The 17,500-nt window shown below is 45.1% G+C and overlaps 1 long non-coding RNA gene across 1 annotated transcript in view; it reads left to right on the plus strand.

Moving 5' to 3' along the window:
- Window positions 1-4,159, plus strand: part of LOC147378232 (uncharacterized) — a 144,715-nt gene extending 140,556 nt beyond the window's left edge. Inside the window, exon 3 of the long non-coding RNA XR_015149754.1 lies at window positions 3,985-4,159. This is a non-coding gene — a long non-coding RNA (uncharacterized LOC147378232). The remainder of the gene's footprint in view (window positions 1-3,984) is intronic.
- Window positions 4,160-17,500: the final 13,341 nt, after the last annotated feature.

The raw sequence follows: 17,500 nt of genomic DNA on the forward strand, positions 1-17,500 counted from the left end.
TGCAAATATATAATATAAAAGCATTATATTATATATAATACACAGAAATACTTTGTTGCAGGGATTTAGGATAGATATTCCTTTTTATTAATTTGTTTTATTTTTCACTACGCTGGGTCTTCGTAGCTACGTGCAGATTTCTCTAAGTGTGGCAAGTGTGGGCTACTCTCTAGGTGTGGTTTGCGGGCTTCTCATTGTGGGAGCTTCTCTTCTTGTGGAGCACAGGCTATAGGAACACGGACTTCAGCAGTTGCAGCTAGCGGGTTCTAGGGCACAGGCTCAGTAGTCGTGGTGCATGGGTGTAGCTGCTTCTCAGCACATGGAATCCTCCCTGGAATCAAACCTGTTTTCCCTGCATTGGTAGACAGACTCTTATCCACTGTGCCACCATGGAAGTCCCTGGTATAGATATTCATTCCCAGTGACTCTGCTTCTCTGATTGAATCCTGACCCATATGTTACCAAACCAAACTTGAGTCCACTCACCCTGCTGAAATAAAGCCAGTCTACTGACACCAGGCTGTGGTGAAGGGAAGTGCAGCATTTATTGCAAGGCCAAGCAAGGAGTGTGGGCCACCAATGCTCAAAAGGCCCGAACTTCCCCTTTTACAAAAAGATATTTTAAAGACAGGGTGAGGGAAAGGGTCTTGGGATGTGTGATCAGCCCTTGGCCATTCTTCTGATTGGTTGGTGGTAAGGTAATCGGGAGTCAGCATCATCAACCTTCTGGTTCCATCTAGTATGGGGTCTATGTGCTTGCGGTCAGCATGCTGTTGATTTCTTCCACCTCGTGGAGATTTCAACTCAAGGATATGACTCAGAATATTATCAAGAACCAATGAGGAGGCACTAAATGTCCTTGACTTTATTTAATGGCTAAACTATATTGTTTTGTCTTGCTTAACTGTTTTCCTTTGTTTCTGTATTTTCTCATCTCTCTGATTAAATTTGTTCTTTGGAACTCAGGGAAGGCCTAGAAGGCTAAAGTTTTTCATGAAACAAGAAGCAGACAGATCATGGGTGGGGAGTGATGGTCAAGGGGTGAGAGTGGGTCCTGTCCCTGGAAGGTCCCATAGGTTCCTGCTTGGTAGGTCTAGCTCAAAGGATCAGAGATGTGACCACCAGGCACACACCCTGTGAGACTCTGAAGAGCCCCCAGTCTGCACGATAACCATCCATCATAAAACTCCCAACCCTGGGTCTGGAGGAGAAGTCTTTGTGCCTTTATGGCTTCTTTTCTTTCTAGGCTCATCCTTTCCCCTACTGCACCATCTCAGGGAGGGGATTATGACAGAGATGCTTCCAGAGAAAGAATGCTGGAGGAAATGAGAAATGGCTGCCAAGACCCTTGAACTGTGTCCCAGGCCTGGAATAATCACACATCAGCTGTATTCCTCAAGGACTCAGGATTCCTCCCTTATCTCTGTGCATCTTGGGAGGAGGTGATTTCCTGCTCATTCCCAGTGAACTGTGAACCCTCTCCAGTCTTTCACCAAGAAGCACATATTCCTGTCATGTAAAACTGCATGTATTTCTGGTTTCATCCAAGAAGGGTCTACGCACTCCCTTTCAAAAGACTTTAGCTCTGCTACCCATTGTCTTGAGAGCTTTCTGTCAAAATCCCACCCCTCCCCTACATAAGCAGTGAATCTGACTTTCTGGGAGGACCAGTAACATTGTCCTCCACATTTAATCATCCTGATAACTTCAGAAGTTTCTATCTGATACCATGCAGATCCCTGTGGGGTTCCTGGGCACAAAGGCCTTTCTATGTCCCCCATTTTTTTGATTATAGGAAACAGCCTTTTTTCGTCCTCCATGACCCTCCCTGAGTTCCAATAGGCAGATTCAAACAGTTGTTAATTAGGGAAGGGAGGTGATGCAAGTCTGGGGAGAAACAAACAGTCAAGAGCAGCCTTAGGGCAAGGTCCTGTTTCCCCATCAATACATACAACAATATCTTTGAGCTATTTTACAGATACTGAAATCCCCCCTAGGTGGGAGAAGTTAATGGCATCCTGTCCACAAGCATGCAGACCCAGACCAGTTGGACTTGAAGGTTGATGCTGACTCCCACTTACCTCACTACTAACCCATCAGAAGAAATGTCCAGAAACTGATCATGCCCTCATTTACTATAAAACTTCTCCTTATGTTTCCAAAGTGGGGACTGATGGTTTTGAAGGCAGTAGCCCACTGTGTCCCCCTTTGCCTGGCAAAGCGATAAAACTATCTTTTTCTACCTCAACCAGGACTCTGTCTCTGAGATTTGATTTGGCACTGCTCTACAGAGAAGCTGAGTTTTCAGCATCATATACAAAAGCTGTTTGTTCTAGTGGGTTTCAGGAGCAGAGATGGAGCTAGAAGACTTCCAATTGAGGGGGTGAAGGGGGAAGCAGGATTCATCCTAGACCCCCTGACCCTGGGTGTTCACAGGGATGAATGATAAGAACCCTCTTACCCTCCAGGACATTTATGCTGCTCTGAATTTTTCAAAACATTTCCTTCCTCTGGGAAAATGCCACCTTGAGCGTGACCTGAGGGACCAAGTAAGGGACCCAGAGTTCAGTGATCCACCCTGCAGACAGCACTCAACCCCAAAGGTCCTTGAGACATTGGTGGGAGTGAGGGGTGAGGTCAGGAGTCAAGGTGAGACCAAAGTCAAGAGCCCTATTTGAAGACTGAATCCTTGATACTGACTTGCTTAGCATACAAGTGCCATTAAAAATGTCCTACCTCCCATGGGGGTTTCCCTCATAGCTCAGTTGGTAAAGAATCTGCCTGCAATGCAGGAGACCCCAGTTTGATTCCTGGGTCAGGAAGATCCACTGGAGAAGGGATATGCTACCCACTCCAGTATTTTCGGGCTTCCCTTGTGACTCAGCTGGTAAAGAATCCACCTGTAATGTGGAAGACCTAGGTTCGATCCCTGGGTTGAGAATATCCCCTGGAGAAGGGAAAGGCTATCCACTCCAGTATTCTGGCCTAGAGAACTCCATGGACTGTATAATCCATGGGGTCTCAGAGTTGGACACGACTGAGTGACCTTCACTCACTCACTACCTCCCACAGATAAAGACGTCTATATTAGGGTGTTCTCAGCATTCTTTAGAATATTGAAAATGCCAAACAATGGGAGTGTTCGATAATAGAATCTTGGAATAGCTAGCGAAAATAATCACGTTTTTACTTTTTTTTTGTATGAAAGAAGTGGCTACAAAATGCTAAATCTTTTTTAAGAGCAAGTGGCAGAATGATATAAACCCATTTGTTTATTTTCTTTAAACTTTAAATTACTAACTATGCCTGGAATAAAAAGTCTCAAGCTGTTGGCAGTGATTTCTTTTGGGGAATGAATTTAGAGAAGAGAAAATTTCTCTTTTCTACTATATATAATTGTGAATCCTTGGGTTTACTTACTATAATTTTTTTTAAATAAAAAAATAAAGATTAAAAATTGTGTGTATTTTTTTTTGGTCACATCATTTGGCATGTGAGATCCTAGCTCCTTGACCAGGGATCAAACCCATGCCCCCTAGATTGCCAAGGAAATCCCCCAAAATTATGTTTTTGAAGATTGATGGATGAAATAGAAATGTTTATAATGCAAGGTTAGTTTTTTAAAGTAGGACATACAATATATAAAGGCTAAAACCCCATAAAATATTTTGTCCCTCCAACACACACATACACACACACACACACACACATGCACAAGGTCAAAAAAGACACTGAAAGGAAGAAAATAATTCAACATGTAAATGCAGGTAATTTCTGGGTATGAAGGTTGTAGATAACTTATGTCCTTCAGGATACATTTTGTATCCTGAAAAAATGTAAATTAATTTTTTAAGTCAGAAAAAAGTAGACATCATTATTTTTTAAAGTCAACTTTTATATTACTATCCTGTGAAGTGTTAGGCCAGAGCAGCTATGTAATGGCTCACATTTCCTTATTTCTTTTCCCAAACTGAAATTCTTCAGGGAAAATTCTTCTCATGGATGCTGCAGTAGCTTGTGTTCCTGTGGAGAACATTCAGGAACAAGTCTTGGAAGCAGCCTGCCCGGGAAACAGCTTTGCAGGCCGCCTGGGCTCTCGGCTGCCCAGCACAACCACTCCCAGCGGCACCAGTGGACACTGCCTCCACCTGATTGATTAACAGGTTATTGATTCACCTTCTTCCTAGGCAGACTTGTTTTTGTACCCAATTCTCTAATGCATATCTACTGTCAAACACCATTCCCTTCATTTTACCAACAATAGAAATGGATGGGAGAATATTTAACTCACTGCCAAAAGAACAAAGTGCAATAGCAGGGCCAGGACCAGACATCCACCTCAATTATTCTCAAGTTTATTCAAGTATCTAGTGTATGTCACTCATTGTGGACAATGAGGATATAAAAACCTCACTGGCATAATCTTTGTCCTTTGGGTGTTCATAATAGGCATGTTGGAGAAAGAAAAGAGGGCCAGGGAAAAGCAAGGAATGGATATAAAGTGAGTGGAAGTCACAAGAAGTGATGGTAGTAAGCAGAGGAAAAGCCTGTGGCCATTGCCACTGAGACAGAAGGAAAGTGTAGGGTGGTGACCATGGAGGGAAGCAGGGTCTAAGCCTGTCCTTCTTCTAAGAACACAGGTTTTCCAGGTATGGTCCCCAGACCAGCAGCATGAGCCTCTCCTGGGGCCTTACTTGACATGCACATTTGAGCTCCCCATCTGGGACCTTCTGGGAATCATAAACCCTGGAGGTGGGGCCACCACCATCTGCATTTTAACACATCCTTCTTCCCCTTCCCCGTCTTCACCTGCCTCTGACCAGCTCTCACCTCCACTGCCAAGTGACTCTGACGTCTGCTAAAGTCTGCTGCTGCTGCTGCTGCTGCTGCTAAGTCGCTTCAGTCGTGTCCAACTCTGTGCGACCCCATAAACGGCAGCCCACCAGGTTCCTCCTTCCCTGGGATTCTCCAGGCAAGAATACTGGAGTGGGTTGCCATTGAGAACCCCTGACTCAAAGTTCAGTGAGGACTAGATTCTAAATAACTCAGGAAGGCAAATGCACAGCAGAAAACCTGACATAGATGAGTTACCCCTGTCTCCTGAAGAAACCACAAAAGATACACCTGACAGGGGTGCTCGTAAGACAAGCCCCTAAAGTGCCCTCCTCCAGTTGCAAATGGAGATCTAGGACAATTTGTAGCATGCTACTTCCAAAAGTACGCTAAATGCCTATGCATGCAACTTTGAGGAAGAACTCCCTGCTGATATTTCAGCCATCTCCAGGAGTGCTGAGTGAGAGAGAATCACACAACAGCCAAATGCCATAAATCTAAAGAATCATGTAAATATGCACCTGCACAGGTGGTAATGTGTGATAAGGGCTTCATTAGAAGTTTGAACACAATGTGATCAAGTACAGAGGCAGCCAGTGCTGCTGACTGCGGATAAAAAAGGAAGGCTTTACCCAACAGATAACATTCACTGTGGAGCTTGAATCACCAGTAGAATTTTACAAGGTAGAGAAACAAGTTGGAACAAAGGTTGGGGGCTCACAAAAGCCACCTGGGAAGGAGAGAAGGATGGGAAGGTGGATGACAAAGAGCTCCAGCAACAACCTGAAGAAGATGAATATTTTTCTGTGGAAAGTGGAGACCCTTGGAGGCAGGGGGATGATGTGATGAAATAGATACATAGAAAGACCAATTGGTTTGAGTGGGAAGAACCACTCATAATCTTAAAGTTGGAGAGGGGGCCAGTTCAGTGAGATTCTGGTTGATTTTTTTTAATTTATTTATATTTTACCCTACTATGAAAGTATTTTACTCAGGACTTCCTTTGAAATTAAGAAGTACAGCCATGAAGAAAAGGTGTAACCCAAGACGGGAAAGCCCTCGAGACCCAGACTTAAAGACAAGAGCAGTGATCAAGCCCACAGGCAGAAGGGTTAGTACTGACAAAGAGGAGGAGTCGTTTGTCCTTTGAGATCAACAAGAAGAGGATAAAAATTCATGAAATACTTATTTTTTTTTCAGATGACTCAGGTTTTATTGGGTACTCAATCAGTTAAAAACAATCCAAGGCAAAGTGTTGATGTTGTTTGTCTAATTGTAAAATTAACATACACAGAATATAAGATTTGAACTAGAAATATCAGTTTTTGAAATGGAACAGAGCTGAGATCATTGGTAGTAGAGGCCTCTATTTCCTCAGTCATGAGACAGCAGCACAGCAACGCCGTCGCCTGAGAACATAGCTAACACCTCCGTAGTGTGTGTTATATGTCAGGCACTGTCATCAGTGTTTCATATATATTGACTCATTTAATCCTCCCCACAACTCCAGGAGGGACACACTATTATCATCATATCCATTTTACAGCAGAGAAAACTGAGGCTTAGAGGTTATGGTCACGTGGGGGAAAGTGGCAAAGCCAGGACTTGAACCCAGGTGGTCACCAAGCAATGTCAGGATTTAGAGAAGAAATACCCAGGGAATGACTGAGGGATCAGAAAGTAGTATTGAAATCTCAGCTGAGTTTAAAACCCACGCATTTGCCATATAAGTTTGCCATCAGATATCCTACTTTTGCCCATTCTGGCAAACAGAACCTTAGAAGAGCTAGCGTAAGTTCTCCCAAGAAAGGACTTCTAGGGCTGCCCTCAAAATGTTGCCATGAGTTGCATTCACAGGAGGTGACGTGAGCTCTCTGGTCGCGTGAGAAAGCCTCCTTTGGAGCTTTCCCACAGAGGACGCCAACTGCGGGCCAGTGCACGCCCTGCTGAGTCCAGGCCACCCGTGTCCTGGTGACTCAGGAAGGCGGCAGTGGGAAGGGGTTTCTTCCCAGCCACCTCAACTTTGCCTCATCTGACTGTGAAATTGGAAGTTCTTCAAGTATTTGGGGGAAGAACAGCTGCCAACTAAGGATCTAAAAATAGTTAAAGCAAACACAAAGACAGAATGTGAAAATCAGATTATTTGGGCAGCCAAGCCAAACTTAGAAAAACTACAAGATGGGAGAGAGAGAGAAAAAACAGAACCACAGCCTCACTCCCCAGCAACAATTACACCCCTCCTTGCTGTGGGCTGGCTGAGCAGCACTCTATCCCTCCACTATTCCTTCCCAGTAGAAACCATCTCAGGTCACCTGCACCACACATCAAAGCCTTCAGATCAGATAAGCAAACCGCCTTGTCTCGTACTGTGCAACCATTAAACAAAGCAAAATCCTGGGGCAGCAAGAGGGTCTCCACACCCTTCTCTCCCATGGGATGGACCCGCCTTATGCACAAGGGAAATAAATAGCAAAGCTTTGTGTCTCCAAAAAATGCCCAGCCCCCACACAAAATTTTGAGATGCCCCCAGGAAACTCAGCCAAGATTTGGGTCTGTTCAGACACACCTGGCTGTCACACCAGAAAACCCTCCTAAACAATGATCTCACCCGGAAGGGTGCATATGTTTTTGTAGTGTAGTAAGACAGTTGGGGGAAGCTAGTTCCAGGATCAGTTCAGCTGCTCTGTGTTGTCAGTACATCAGTCTGTGCAGTTTGGGGAGCCGTCCTCAGGGTCTGCCTCCCTACTTGTGTAAAGACAGGCTTGCCTTCTGCCCAGCTGATGTCTTCATGCCCTACCCTACTGTCCCTACTCAGGGACAGTAATGTGTTTTCCAGCTATTTGTCTCTCTTGCCTTTTCCATCTTCTGGAGACCAGCAGCATCTTTGGCTCGTGACCTCTTCCTCCATCTGTAAAGCACACGGCTGCAACTGCTACGACCACCTTCACATCTCCCGCCCTCTTCTCTGATCCTCTCTACCTCTTTATGAAGACCATTCCAGTTACACTGAGCCTGCCTGGACCATCCAGGACAAACTCCTCATTTCACAATCTTTAACTTACTCACCACAAAGTCCCTATTGCCATGAAAGGTAACACAGTCATAGGTTCTGAGGATTAGGTCGTTGTCATCCTTGTGCTGTGCTGTGCTCAGTCACTCAATTGTGTCTGATTCTTTGCAACCCCATGGACTATAGCCCACCAGGTTCCTCTGTTCATGGGGATTCTCCAGGCAAGAATACTGGAGTGGGTTGCCATGCCCTCCTCCAGGGGATCTTCCCAACCCAGGGATTGAACCCAGGTTTCCCTTATTTCAGATGGATTCTTTACCATCTGAGCCACCCGGGAAGCCTATGGTCATCCTTGCTGCTGCTGCTGCTAAGTCACTTCAGTCGTGTCTGACTGTGTGCGACCCCATGGATGGCAGCCCACCAGGCCCCAATGTCCCTGGGATTCTCCAGGCAAGAACACTGGAGTGGGTTGCCATTTCTTCCTCCAATGCATGAAACTGAAAAGTGAAAGTGAAGTCGCTCAGTCATGTCCGACTCTCTCAGTGATCCCATGGACTGCAGCCCACCAGGCTCCTCCGTCCGTGGGAGTTTCCAGGCAGGAGTAATGGAGTGGGGTGCCATTGCCTTCTCCTATGGTCATCCTTAGGGGACCATTTTTCAGCCTACCGCAAGGCCTCACAAGTGTATCTCTTTGGTGACATCCTCTAAGCGCCCACTCACTCTAAGGAAATAAACCATTCTTTCTAAAGATTTAGTCAGATAATTCTAGAAATTTCCACATGTGTTTCTCAGTTCACTCAGCCTCCCCAGGTGGTTTGGCTACTCCATGACAGGTGTGATGAGGTTAAAGGTAAACCTTTATTTTGGGCCCCCGTGGTGATGTTTCTGGACAGTTAACGGTTTTTCGAAGCATCATTAGGAGATTAGCTTCAGGTATAGATATAGATGAAAAGAGTTATTATAAGGAGTTGACACACACAATTCTGGAGTCTGACAAGTGAGTCCAAAATCCAGAGTCCATGGAACCAGGAAGAGCTGATGTCCCAGTTTGAAAGGCACAGGAAGCAGAATTCTCTCTCAAGTTATGGGTAGGTCAGCCTTTTTGTTCAATTCAGGTCTTCAATTGATTGGCTAAGGCCCACACACATTAAGAAAAGCAACCTGCTTTTTTTCCAATCTCCCACCATAGCCTAGACAAGTTGACACCTAAAACTAAGCACCCCTCCAGCGTCGCTAAGAGTCGGACATGACTGAGCAATTTCATTTTTACTTTTCACTTTCATGCATTGGAGAAGGAAATGGCAACCCACTCCAGTGTTCTTGCCTGGAGAATCCCAGGGACGGGGGAGCCTGGTGGGCTGCCGTCTCTGGGGTCGCACAGAGTCGGACACGACTGAAGCGACTTAGCAGCAGCAGCAGCCAGCACTAGCGACAGAGGTGGCAGCTGTGCTGCTTATGTCTGCTGGGGTGGTTGTCCCCCAGCGCTGACACCGCCACTGATGCCACTAAAGCAGCACCAGGGTACACAGAGTCCAGGGATATCCAGCACCATGGCCCGCACTTCACAGTCAGTGCATCACCTGGAGCTACTGGGGCTGATACAGAGCAGCATGCGGCTTCCACAAAGCAGGCAGGAACACAGCTCGTGTGTAGTTGTTATTGTTCAATCGCTAAGTCATGTTCGACTCTGCAGCTCCATAGACTACAGCATGCCAGGCTACCCTGTCCTTTCTCCCAGAGTTTGCTCAAACTCATGTCTACTGAGTCATTGATGCCATCCAACCCTCATCCTCTGTCTCCCCCTTCTTCTCCTGACCTCAATCTTTCCCATCATCAAGGTCTTTTTCAATGAGTCAGCTCTTCACATCAGGTGGCCAAAGTATTGGAGTTTCAGCTTCAGCATCAGTCCTTCCAATGAATATTCAGGACTGATTTCCTTTAGGATTGACTGGTTTGGTCTCCTTGCTGTCCAAGGGACTCTCAAGAGTCTTCTCCAGCATCACAGTTCAAAGATATCAATTCTTGGTGCTCAGCCTTCTATATGGTCCAACTCACACACACACACACACACACACACACGGACACACACAGCTCATGTGGCTGGCACCAAATCCTTTACCATAGCTGCTTCTTCTGATGGGAAAAGAGTTTGCCCCACCTCACCTTCATCCCCTTCCTTACCCCTTGAACCAAAGTATGGCTTTAACTTTCTCTTCTCTAACCCTAAGATCCTCCCCCACAAACTCCTTTATTTTTCATATAAGCAGCAACCCACCCCCGAACCCCGCCAGTGGCCTCTCATGGCACCCCACCATCAGCTCTCCACTTGATTAGGCAAGGCTGAATCCTAAGATAAACACAACAACCCTAACCCTAAACACAATTCAAGTTTTCAACTGGGTTGGGAAACCCGCTGAAGGTCTCACAGGCTTCAAGATGAAAGATATGCATCTCTGCTATTGGTAGAGTTTCTGGGGTTGGAGACAAGTGGGAAGTTTGAGGGCAGCAGGATAGAACTAGGGGCCTCATGTCACACCAGATAGGCCCTGTCCTGCCTCTCGACTGAATGATTTGCCTGAGAACAATCCACTGTACCTGCCCTGCCACCCACAGAACCAGTTTGTGGGCAGCCTTTCTGATCCCAAGCTACCCTCAAAACATGAAGATACTCCAGCCCCTTAATGAAGTGAAAGTGTTTGTCACTCAATTGTATCCAACTCTTTGGAACCCCATGGACTGTAGCCCACCAGGCTCCCCTGTCCTTGGAATTCTCCAGGCAAGAATCCTGGAGGGGTTAGCCATGCCCACCTCCAGGGGATCTTCCCGACCCAGGGATCAAACCTGAGTCCCCTGCATTGCAGACAGATTCTTTGCCATCTGACTGTTGGTGGAGGACAAACAGCTAAATAAAAAAGTAGCTCTCCTCAGCCTGACTTATCAGCCTGCCCAGCTGATGCTGGCAGCCATAGACTTCCCAGAACCATAGGAAAAAGCATACATATTTCATGGAAACCTAATCTAACTGAGCATGTGGAGGTTGGAAAAAGAAGCCCTGGGGAGTGTTTCCATCCTGGCTGGGCAGGTCAACCAGTGCAGTGAAGCTGGCTCCCTGGAAGCTGAGAGCTCAAAGGTCCCAGCAGGGAAGCTGATCCTTAGGCCCGGCCTGTGGAGGTAGCCGTGGGACTGCAGAGCCAGTGATCAGGCTTCAGGTCCGGGTAGCACAAGCCGCTCAGGGGAACTTGGCAGAAACCTTCCCGCTGTATCAGGGAAGGGGCTGACCTCTAGTCCCACCCCAAACAGGCCCCGGTACAACTTATTTCCCAAAGGTTGGCCACAAGCACCCTTGGCTCATAGCAGAATGAGGTAGCAGCTAAGAACATAGGTTTGTAATCAGATGGTTCTGAGTCTCAAGTCCTCTTTGGCCTTTCTTAGGAAAAGGATGTGAAGCCTGTTACTTTATCCCCCAGCATCATGCTTCCTTATCTATAAAGACCTGTCTCATAGGAGATTTAATAACAGCGTCACTAACAGCTCCACACTGGCATTAAGCACCCAGATTTCTTTTTTTTTTTTTTTTTTAAATTTTTTAATTTTTTTTTTTTTTTTAATTTCAGGTATACACAGAAGGAGGAGAAAAGTCAAAATGGCAAAAAAAGAGGACAGAAAGAGCCTTGTCTGGTTTAATCAGCTCCTTTTAAGCAAACTGTGCTGCCCACATGACATACATTTACTCTTCTCTTTCAAGGAGGAGAACTCAGTTTCATGACGAAGCTGTAAGGTATAAGGGTACCAGGGAAATCTTTTGTGTGCTTTTATTAAACTAGGTTCATTGCTCATCCCCTTAAATAAAATTGGGCTCCTATTCCTAAGAAGGAAGGAGAAATGAACTTTGACGGAGGCAACCAACTGTTGCCACAAAAGCCCCCATTTTCCTGAGCTCGTTTCTAGGTCACTCCCATCACAGGCATCATGCTCACGTTTCTCCTCAGAAACACCAATACAGTATACTAACGCGCATATATGGAATTTAGAAAGATGGTAACGATAACCCTGTATGCGAGACAACAAAAGAGACACAGATGTATAGAACAGTCTTTTGGACTCTGTGGGAGAGGGAGGAGGGGATGATTTGGAGAATGGCATTAAAACATGTATAATATCATATAAGAAATGAATCGCCAGTCCAGGTTCGATGCAGGATACAGGAAGCTGGGGCTGGTGCACTGGGATGACCCAGAGGGATGGTATGGTGAGGGAGGTGGGAGCGGGGTTCAGGATGGGGAACACATGTACACCTGTGGCGGATGCATGTTGATGTATGGCAAAACCAATACAATATTGTAAAGTAAAAAAAAAAACCTGGGAAAAGCGGGTCCACCAGATAGCAGTACTGGGACCAGAGCACAAAATTTAAGGAGGCTCTTACTGTTAGGTTCATGCACTTGTATACTTGTTTGAACCTGGGACTGAGAGCCTCCTTAAATTTTGCAACCCGGGCAACTTCCAGGCCTAATCCTAATCCCATCTTGATCTTAAACTTGCCAAGTGGAAACACCCAGCCCTTATTTCCCCCTCACCATGTTGTTCAGGGCAGTATCTTCCCATTAGATCTGATTTTCCAAAATGAACAACCCTTCTAAGTGAGCCTCAGAATTTCAGTCAGCTGGGAGTTCTCAGAGACCTCGGATCTCTTCACACCCTCTATAACACACAGGTCCCACCATCACAGCCATGTCCCCATCACCCCTAGAGAGCAGGTAAACACACCACAATGGTGAGGCTGAATGCCGCTTCACCAGGAAGGGCAAAGCCACTCAGCCCCTTAGCACAGCTTCTCCTAGCTTTAGACTTTAGAAATGATGCAGAATAGCCATCATCAAAAAAAAAAAATCTATGAACAGTAAGTGCTAGAGAGAGTGTGCAGAAAAGGGAACCCCTACACTGTTGGTGGGAATGTAAATGGTACAGTCACTATGGAGAACAATATGGAGGTTCCTTAAAAACAAAAGATAGAACTACCATATGAACCAACAATCCCACTTTGGAGCATATATCAGAGAAAATCTTAATTTGGAACCATATATGCACCACTATTTACAATAGCTAGAACAAGAATGCAATATCAATGTCCATCAACATAGGAATGGATAAAGAAGATGTGGTACATATATATCATGGAATATTACTCAACCCTAAAAAATGAGATCGTGCCATTTGCAGAGACATGGATGGAGCCAGAGACTGTCATACAGAGTGAAGTAAGTCAGAAAGAGAAAAGTAAATATCATATAATATTGCTTACATGTGGAATCTAGAAAAATGGTATAGATGAACTTATTTGCAAAGCAGGAATAGAGATACAGATGTAGAGATCAACTCGCAGGGGATGGGATGAATTGGGGGATTGGGATTGACACAGATACTCTGCTATGTATAAAATAGATGAAGAATGAGAACCTACTGTAGAGCACAGGGAACTCTACTCAGTGCTCTGTAGTGACCTAAATGGGAAGGAAATCTAAAAGAAGGGGGATATGTGTATAATTGATTCACTTTGTTTGTACAGCAGACATTAACACAACATTGTAAAGCAACTATACTCCAATAAAAAAATAATTAAAAAAAAAAAAAAAAAAGAACTGCTCCAGAGCTTGGAAAAATCAAGGGCTACAGCTGGTACCATCCCTCCTACCCCCTCCTCCCCTGCTTTGAGTTCTTCCAAGAAAACACCAACCACATTAATGCTAGTGTTTTGCAAACCAGCTGGCCTGAAACAAGTGTGGATATGTTGTGGGTTCCATACACAATGGGTTAATTTCCAGTCCAACTATAATAATGGTAATAATTGGCCACACTCAGGCAGCTGGCAATTACCACTATTTTTAACCTGCATCACTAAGGCAAATGGCTTTATGTACAGCTGTTTCCAAGAAGGCTGAGTTTTCTCCAGCTGGGAAAATTATGCACCAGAGTCACTGCCCATCCCTCTTTCCCCTGATGTTCTTCTTCCACTATGGTATCACCTGCAAATCCCAGGCTCCTGGGACCATCAACCTGTTTCTTCTTTCTTGCCTATCCTGTCCAACTGCCTCTCCAAACCAACGGAGATCTGATTTATCCTCTTACAATTGGCACATGCTCAGTGGCCCCACTGAGGTCCCCTATCCATACTCCCTCATACCAAGAGAAATGTGTATTCCTAGTTTTATTTTGACAATGTGCTTTCTGAACCCTGGCGTGGGTGTCTTGGCTCTGGAAGTTTGTTTTGACATCATTATGGGCTTGACCTCCTCACTCACAACCTTGGCCAAGAGAGAGGTTTTGGCACACCACCAGGAGGACCACGCCTATCAGAAGCAGGAGGGAGGGAACAAGGCAAAGGAAACTCTCCCACAGCTCCATCTCTTGTCCTGTGGATGAGGAGGACGAGGTCCAGGGAGTGTTTTGTGAAAGGCCTGGAAGAATCCTTGCAGATGAAAACCTCTGGGGGACTGTGGACCCCACTCTATGCCATCTCTTTCTGTGGTGCTTGGGTCTGTCTCTTGTATCCCCTTCTCACTGCAGAGATTGTGTGTTTCAGCGTTGTCACTCAGCATAGTTTCTGACACTGCTCACATCTAGCATTTGTTAAATGAATGAATGAATGCCACTGGGCACATCTATAGCTTGGATATGTTGACCTCACCAACCAGAGGTTCAAATAAAGTTACATTAGTATCAATCATATACCACTGATATGTGGAATCCAAAAAATGATACAAATGAATTTATTTAGAGCAGAACAGAAACAGACTCGCAGACTAGAATCAATATTTAAGGGGGCACACCAAACCTCAGTAGTCAGATAAACACTTCAATGCCATTGTGTTAGTTTCCTAGCACTGCCATAACAAAGCATTACAAACTGAGTGGCTCAAAACAATGGAAATGTATCCTGTCGCAGTTCTGGGCACGAGAAGACAGAAGTCGAGGTGTCAGCAGATCCATGCTCCCTAACTTCTCCCTTGCCTCTTCCTAGCTTCTGCTGGCTGCCGGTGGTCTTGGCATCCCTTGGCCTATAGCTGCATCCCTCCTACCTCGGCCTTCACTCTGGGATTTGGGATTTGCAGGTGATACCATAGTGCAAAAAGAGGTAGGAGGGATGCAGCTACAGGCCAAATGGATGTCTTCCCTTTGTGTCTCTGAATCTCACATAAACGTGGTGGCCTTCTCATAAGGACACCAGCCACTGGGCTTGGAATCCACCCGAATCCAGTATGATCTTATTGTAACTAATTACATCTGCAGAGACTCTATGGATTTCCAAATAAGGTCATCTTCTGAGGTTCTGAATTTGAAGGGACACTATTCAACCACAGCAATATTTCTTAGAGCAAAATTCATGCAAAAAAAAAAGAACAAAATTTCCAAATTCTAAGTACAGGATCCACCCCTGCACTGGCACAATGCACTTCATTCACCTCCCCCAGGCCCAGCCCTGATGAGATCATCTCCGTAAAAAGCCTCCAGAACAAGATCAGGGAACTAGAAAGACACACTCAACGATTTCTTCTACCACTTTGCACTGCACACCCTCCCGCGAGGAACTATCATGGGGCTGGGATTTGACCTCTCAGGTGTCAAGGGGCACAAGCACAGTTGAGAATATTTCTTTTCCCTCTTGCACCCATTGTCCATACTGGCGTAACTCCATTCTTTTTTTTTTTCTTTCTTTTCCATTATGGTTTATTACAAGATACTGAATATATTTCCTTGTCTATACAGTAGGACCTTGTTGATTATCTATTTTATATATAGCAGTGTGAATCTTTTAATCCCAAGCTCCTACCTTATCCATACCCTCTCCTTCTCCTTTGGGAACCGTAAGTTTGTTTTCTATGTCTCTGGGTCTGTTCTGTTGTACACAGAAGTTCATTTGCATTATTTTTAATTCCCGATATAAGTAATATCATATGATATTAGTCTCTCTCTTTCTGACTTACTTCACTTAGTATGATAATCTCTAGGTCTATCCATGTTGCTGCAAATGGCATAATTTCATCCTTTTATATGGCTGGCCATTCTCCATGAACAGCCAGCCATAAAAACCCATAGCCAAAGCTATGGTTTTTCCAGTAGTCAGTTATGGATGCGAGAGTTGGACTATAAAGAAGGCTGAGCACTAAAGAACTGATATTTTCGAACTGTGGTGTTGGATAAGACTCTTGAGAGTCCCTTGGACTGCAAGGAGATTCAACCAGTCTATCATAAAGGAGATCAGTCCTGGGTGTTCACTGGAAGGACTGGTGTTGAAGCTGAAGATCCAATACTTCGGCCACCTGATGTGAAGAACTGTCTCATTGGAAAAGACCCTGATGCTGGGAAAGATTGAAGGCAGGAGGAGAAGGGGGATGATAAAGGATGAGATGGTTGGATGGCATCATCGACTCAATGGACATGAGTTTGAGCAAGCTCCAGCAGATGGTAAAGGACAGGGAAGCCAGGCATGCTGCAGTCGATGGGGTTGCACATCCCATCAAGAGTGCTGTGTCCAAAGAGTCGGACACAACTGAAGGACTCAACAACAAATTTTCAGTGAAATAATGGTGTTTGAGAGAGAGTCAGAGCCCATCCTTCTGGCCGAATGGGATCCAATTATTGTCAGTGAGTGTCAGAGAGATGAGCACATATGGAGGCAAGAACTTCCCCCAGGCTCATGGCTGCAAGACTGAGAGAGCAGACTTGCATGAGTTTGCATTACAGCCTGTCTCCATCATTCTCGTAGCTTGTGCTGCACACTTGGAAAGGTTTCCAGAATTTCCAGAGAAATTCTACCCACCTCTTTACGGAAAACCACACAACCTCTGCTTGGACATTGAGTTCTTAGCAAGAGAACATGAGAAACAGCACTGCTTGGGCTGCAGTGATTCAAAAAGTAGGTCATAAATATCCTTGAATTTAATTACTGGGGCTAATGGCTGACTGTGGCCACCACAGCAAGCAGGTTCTATGTGGTTTATTTTTCTTTTCTTTCTGGAGTTGTAGAGATGAAAGCATTGAAATTTTCATTTCTTTCACTATTAAATAAAAAAATGGCAGAGAATTCAATGCTTTTAATATCTATGGTTTTTTTTAGTATACATAAAATTTCACATACTTTCTATGTGTAATTTCCATGAAATCAAATTGATAAAGTTCATATGGAATCATCCTCATTTTATCTTTTTCCCTTTAAAAAATTCTTTAAATTGGAGTATAATTGCTTTACGATGTTGTGTTAGTTTCTGCTGTACGATGAAGTGAATCAGTTATGAGTATACATATATCCCCTCCCTCTTGGACTTCCCTCCCACCCTGCTGCTACTGCTGCTGCTGCTAAGTCACTTTAGTCATGTCCGACCCTGCGACCCCATAGACGGCAACCCACCAGGCGCCCCCATCCCTGGGATTCTCCAGGCAAGAACACTAGAGTGGGTTGCCATTTCCTCCTCCAATGCAGGAAAGTGAAAAGTGAGAGTCAAGTCGCTCAGTCGTGTCCGACTCTTCGAGACCCCATGGACTGCAGCCCACCAGGCTCCTCCTTCGATGGGATTTTCCAGGCAAGAATACTGGAGTGGGGTGCCATTTCCTTCTCCACCCTCCCACCCTAACCTACCCTTATCCCCATCCCAGCCATCT

Source organism: Bos grunniens, chromosome 2 (assembly GCF_055505025.1).
Source record: "Bos grunniens cultivar Pamir isolate PY7600 chromosome 2, Bosgru_T2T1.0, whole genome shotgun sequence".
In the NCBI taxonomy this organism is placed as follows: Eukaryota; Metazoa; Chordata; class Mammalia; order Artiodactyla; family Bovidae; genus Bos; species Bos grunniens.